Raw genomic sequence first — 6,458 nt, 5'->3', positions numbered from 1 at the left:
GCTTTTCTCATTGGCTGTGATGAGTGATTTTCTTCGAGTATATTGGTTTAATTTTCTTTTCTTCCATTCTATTCCTCAGGTCTTTTACTGTTTCACCTTTTTCTGTTACATCATTGTTTATCTTTTTAGATTCCTTTTGGTGTGAGATTTTAGTTTTTCTATTGTTTTGATTTTGTTTTCTTTCCCCTCCAGAAGTAATCCCCATGTCTCTTAAAGGTACCTAAACACCCTTCTTTTAAATTCTATTTTAATAGTTTCAGGGACTTTGTTTCATGGTACTCCATTGTTCTTAAGTTATTGTGGGTTGTTTGATTTTGTTATTCTTGATTCCCCCTTCCTCCCTTTAGTGTACTGCAGTTCACTATTGTTGACATGTATCCCAGTGAAGCTTTCAGTGGTGTATGGGCTGTTGGGTTTTGTAGGTGTAGTTGGCTCTTTTGAATTACAGGAGAGAAGTCTAACAGGAGCAGGGAATCATAGATAGAAAATGTAGAAAAGGGAGAGAGTTACATGAGTGGGGAAGGTGGGAGTAAGAAGAGGAAGAAGAAGCTATAAGAATAAAGTATGCAAGGGAGCAGGCGGTGGCCTGCGGCTCAGAGCTGAGGAGGTGATGCTGCCTAGCCTGATCCATGCGGGTTTCTTTTAAGCCTCTCTAGTGCCCACCCCTACCCTTAAGCCCATGGAGGCGCATTCTTCACCATCCTCAGCCTGGGACCATTGATGTAAGTGACCTCCAGCCTGTCCTGGATAATCAGGAAGTTTTCTGCCATCGCGGCGACAGATCAGAGCCAGGTCATTTCCGTAGCTGCAAGCTCACATGCAGGGTGAAGAGGCTGCGCTGTACCACTTTGAGGGTGTTGGCGGGGTGCAGGGAGTTAGGGGTGCGCACGTGGAGGCTGTGCGGCCCCTCCCTTTGGACAACCTCACCTTGAGTGGCTGCTGTCAAGAGTCGTGGATCCTCTGTGGCAAGCAGCAGTTATCGAAGGAAACCAGCAGGGGGCAAAGGAGGTGAAACTACACCCAGCCTTGTTGCCACTGGCTCTGTACCACACCGACCTCCTGCTAACCTTCAAGCAGCCCCATCCTGAGAACGGATCTTCTCATGGCCCTGAAAATGTATCATCCAGCCCTGGAGCCTGGACCACTTTGAACAGCTTGTGACCAGTCTGACCCTTCATGATCTATCCCAACATCTTTGGTCCCCAGTGAAGATGCTGAAGCAAGAGGCTGGAGCCCAATGCCATGCTACTACTGTGGACCTGTGGGACCAGTCCTACGAGGAGAAACATCAGACACACACCTCCATTTTGCAGAAATAAACTTGCTTTATAATAAAATAAAAAGAATAAAATGTGTACGTAGGGTGGGGTAAAGGGGGTGAAAAAGTAAAGGAAAGCTTAGAAAAATTGACAAAATTGCAAAAAAATGTTTTGAGGAAGCCTGCACCAGGTTTCCCACACCTGCCTCCAAGCATGGCTCCTAGAAGGCAGTATGGTAAGGGACTTGGCTAGGTGAGTCGGACAGGGGTTTCGGATGAATCTGTTCCTGCCAGGTGAAGGAAATGTTCCAACTGCTCAGGCCTCCTTTTAATGGTGGCATGAGCCATAAAAGCTCAGCCTGTGGCTTTGATCTTGATTGTCTCAAGAAAGAGAAAAAAATAAGGTGGGACACATTTCTTTTCAGTCAACCCTCTGGTTTCAGGAAGCAAAGACCCCTTCCTGGAGGAACTCTGTGGGACTTCCTGAGGACTTCCTCCCATGTTTGTTATCTGGTGGCCATTTTCCTTTATACTGTTGGCTTTGTTTTTATGAATTTGCTTAATTTTCTCTTGTCTGTAAATGACTTTATGTATACCTTGTATTTAAGGGATGCTTTTAAATAATCAAATATTTTTGATTGGCAGTTTTTTCTTCAGAATTTTATATATGTCATTCCATTGTCTTTGCTTGCATAATCTCTACTGAGAAATCTGAGCTAATCCATACTTGTTTTCCTATGTAAGTGACTATTCTTTTTCCACAACTGCATTCAAGATTCCTGTTCTTTGAAACTCTGGAGTTTTACATTACATAATGAATTATTTTTCTTTTGGAGTATATCCTGTTTGGAGTTCTCTCTGATTCTTCAATAGCTATTGTTTCCTCCTTTGTGAAATTGGAAGCATTTTCTTTATTGATTTTTCATGCTTTTTTTCCCTGTCAATTTTTATTTGTTTCTTGCTCCAGGATTCCAAGGAGACATACGTTGTTTCTCTTCATGGTGTTCCACATCATTGCCAGGCCTACTTTGGACGGTTTTGCTTTTTCTGTTGTTGTCGGTTGTTTCTGTCCTCGATTGCAGTCAGAGTGATCAACTTCAAGCCCATTGGTTACGTTTCCCTTTTCCTCTGTTTTCTTATTCAGATCTTGTACTGTGCTGACTAGTGCTTCAGCCTTATTCTGTATCACCTGGTATTCTTTTTGGTGTAGGGCTTCCCGTTTCTGAAGTACTTCTATTACTTTCATAAGCATCCCCACGTCTTTCGAAGGCACCTAAATACCATTCTTCTGAACTTTACTTCTGAGAGCCCCTTTTTGAGAGCCCCTTTTTCAGAGTACTCCCTTGGGTTTGGATGATTTTCAGTTGTTTGTTTCCTTTTCTTTATTTTCTGGGTGTAGTGAGATTGGCTGCTCTCTCTGCAGCATATTGGTGCATCTATACGTGTTGTATGGGTGGCTGGATCATGTAGGTGTAGGGAAGAGATTAAGTGAAATGGAGAAAGAGGATGAGTGGGGAATATGGGTGGGGAGAAAAGATAGAGAATAAAATAAAAGTAATAATAATAAGGGACCACCCAGCAAGATCACAGATTTTGTCAAAATAATGGAAAATGTTTATAAGAAGGGTATTTTAATAGGTATTGTGGAAATATATTTCATTAGGAAAGAAAGAGATAGAGCAGGAAGAGAGGGTGACTGGGGCAAGAGAAAAATTTAAGCAAATAATCAGACCAAAAGATATATATATATATGTGTGTGTGTATATATATATATATATATATATATATATATATATATACATATATACTTTCTACTCTTGTAAAGAGTTGCAATCTTGGAACGTTATACCCTATATATATCTATATCTATATCTATATATATATGGTTATTTAATTATATGTTTAACTAAAGAAGAAAAAAGAGAGAAGGAAGGAAAGTATGAAAGGGAAGAAGACAAAAGAGGAAAAAGGGCAAAATGAAAAGGTAGAAGAAAAATTTAAAGTGCAGAGAAGAGAGGAACAAGCCAAGGGTGTAGCTTTAGTGTGGATGTGGAGTTCTGTTGCTATGGCAGCACAAACATTGGGTGAGTCTCTGCCCTCAGGGGAAAGGCAATAAATCTTTGTAAAAACAAAAACCTCGTTTGGGAGGGTGTGCCTGGATCTGTGGACTAGGCTATGTTTTCCTGGGGTGGGGATGAGGGTGAGCTACATTAGTATCCTCAGTGGAGCTGGGGCACACTGAAAGGAAATGATGGAAAATAAATAAATAAAGCAAGTAATCAAGAATAGGAAAATTGAAGAAAGAGAAATAAAGAAAATAAAGTAAAACAATTAAAACCACGGTTTGAGTGGAGATCCTTGATCCTTTGGCAGTGCTAATGTGTTCAGGTGTCTACCATGTGCATGAGGAATAGGTCATGTAGGAGGTACCAGAGTAGGAAGAAATAAGAAAACTGGGGAAGAACTTATCTGGAATAGTGAGAGTGTCTGCACTATGCTGCTCTCACAGTCTGCTATATATTCAAGGAATGCAGACGATAGCTATGCAAAGGTTTGGCTGGATGGGTTTTAACAGGGTCATGGGATGATAGTCTTGTCCAGAGGATAACTTATGCATAGAAGTCACTTGGGCCACTGGTCAGTGGTGAAGAGCAGTCAGCAGGCATTGCTGATTTCCAACAATCTACATGGAACTGTTGATCTCTAACGTTAACAAACTTAGATATACTTAACTTTTAAATTGTTTTCTGGCCCAGGGAGCTCATGGCTTCCCTCTTGGTGGGACATCTCTATTAGATGCTGAAGAGATCTTCTTGTGCTTTTTACCTGGGAGCCCTATTCCCTGAGTATCTCTGCCATGTGTTTTAATCTCAACTGGTTTTCTGATAGTCTTGGTTGTCTCCCTGAAGGATTCCATCTAGCATTCCTTGTAAGATTAGTGTGGTTTTTACAAATTCCCTTAAATTCCCTTATCAACAAATGTCCTAATTTAACTAACAGTTAAATAAATAACAGTTTGGCTGTATATATAATTCTTGGTTGCCTTTCAGGACTAATGTCATTCTATTGTCTTCATGCCTATGTAGCTTCTATTGAGAATCAACATTTAATTTTATTGGCTCTCCTTTGTATGGAACATTGTATTTTTCTCTAACTACTTTCAGGATTCTTTCTTTGGCTTTGATTTTGGAAGTTATTATTATGAGCAATTTGGTGATTTTCTTTTGGAGTCTACTGTATTTATCATTCATTTAAATTTTATAATGGATATCATTTGAATTGATAGCTATTTGAAATGTTTTCTGTCAATAAATCATCAATAATTTCATCTGTGCTTTTGTTCTCTTCCTATTCTCAAACTCTAATCTTTCATAAGTTTGATGAGAGATGTCCCTTTTCGTGATGTTCCACAAAGTCCTTATGCTTTCCCCTCCTCAATTTTCTTTGCCTTTCCCCCGATTGTTCCTCTAAAAGAATAATATTAAGGAATTTGACTTCAATTTCATTGATTCCATCCTCCATTGATTGAATTTAACCTCTTTGCTTTTACAGATATTTTAGTCTGAAACTATGAATTTCTAGTTGCCATTTTTGTATGGCTTTTGTCATTTTATTTTGTCAATTTATTCTTGTATTGTTTTTCTGAATTATTTTGACTTTGGGATCTATGTTTTCCTTGTTTAGTTTATGATTGCTTTGGTGCTGTCTTGGTTTTCAATGAAGTTTCCATAAATCTGTTGGAGTGTTTTAAATATAATTCTTTAAAATTCTTTATTGGGTATTTTCAATACCACTTTTTCCTCTGAAAGATTTTATGACTTTGTGTTTTGGTCAATTGCTTCATCCATCGTGTGTGTGTGTGTGTGTGTGTGTGTGATTTGAAGTTGTTGTATTTATTTGTTGATTGTACAATGGCTTGCTGCACCTTGATTTTTGTTTTGTTTTAAGATAGTCGTATGATGGGACTGCATCCTACTTTGGCTTCTCTATTTTGGCAGCTCTAGGATGCTCACCACCTCTCCCAGGGTGAATTTGGTACTGAGTATGATTGCGAGCATGTATATCTAATTGCTGAATATGAGGAGAAGCTGAGGGCATGCAGAGTGGGTGTTGGGTACTGGTTGGCATCAATACAGTGATGATAGAGTGGAAGTCACCCAGTGGGTGGGGTGGGGTGGTAGGTATGATGGCTATGGATGGTTAAGGTAGTTGACTTCCAATTGAGGGGTAATGGTGATGAGAAAAAAGAAGTTGGAAGAAGAGGATAAAAAGTGTGGGAGAGGAAATGGAATGACAGTGAGAAAGGAAGGAAGAAGGGAAGGAGGTAAAGAGAAAGATGAGAAGAAAGATGGCGTAAGATGACACAAAACTAATTCAAATAATTGTTGTTAAATGTAGCAGCAGCAAGAAAATGGTATTGCTCCATGGCTGTTCATACCACTAATCATGTAGGCAGTAGAGCCAATAATTCCTGATGACAGAAGCTGTGATCATGTAGTACGTGGCCTCTGAAAGTTTGCTGTGCAGATGTCTGTGGCAAGGGGATGCAGCTCTTCACCAGGAGTTTGTGCAGGGAAAGAGAGGAGTACTCATTTTTCCCAGCCACAGGTGAAAGGTGTGGTCCTTTGTTCACTCTTGTGTAAGTGTAGCCAGTTACCTGGTTTCTGACCTGATCACTTAAAGGGATAGGGAGCCAACCAAAGTTTCAGCTACCTCACCATAGATTTTTCTCAGCTATGGGGGTGTGTTCCAATTATTCAACCTTACCTTTGATGATGAGAGTTCCAAAGTTATATATTTCATTTGTTTTTTAGGTTTCTGTTGTAAGAGGGACCTTGAGATACTGGAGTCAATAACAAGGAGGAGATAAGGATACAAGGTGGGTTGTGCTGGTGTTGTCAGAACAACAGCAAACTAAGAGGGGGTACCAAGAAGCATTAATAAGGGAAAAGTGACAGCAAGGCAGGAAGAAGGTAAAAGGAAACAGAGGAAGTACCAAGGAAACAAAGTAGTGGATAGAGGTAAAAACATAGTGGTGTATATATATGTCAATACATTAATCCACAAAAATAGAGGTATTGTCCCATGTGCATATATTTATATGGCAAAAAACTGAGGTAGGGGATGGACTTTGGGCCTCTGCTCATACCACCCCTCATTACAAGAGCACTTTATTCTAACAAACCAGCAGTCTGAGATG

General features: G+C 39.8%; 1 pseudogene; it reads left to right on the top strand.

Annotated features, from left to right (window-relative positions):
- Positions 1–203: 203 nt before the first annotated feature.
- LOC142422722 (ran guanine nucleotide release factor pseudogene) lies at positions 204–1,209 on the top strand (annotated as a pseudogene).
- The last annotated feature ends 5,249 nt before the right edge of the window (positions 1,210–6,458 follow it).

The sequence above is a fragment of the Tenrec ecaudatus genome, chromosome 12, assembly GCF_050624435.1.
Source record: "Tenrec ecaudatus isolate mTenEca1 chromosome 12, mTenEca1.hap1, whole genome shotgun sequence".
Taxonomy (NCBI): Eukaryota; Metazoa; Chordata; class Mammalia; order Afrosoricida; family Tenrecidae; genus Tenrec; species Tenrec ecaudatus.
Note: the sequence above shows the minus strand (reverse complement) of the source record. Positions and strands in the feature narration are given on the sequence as shown.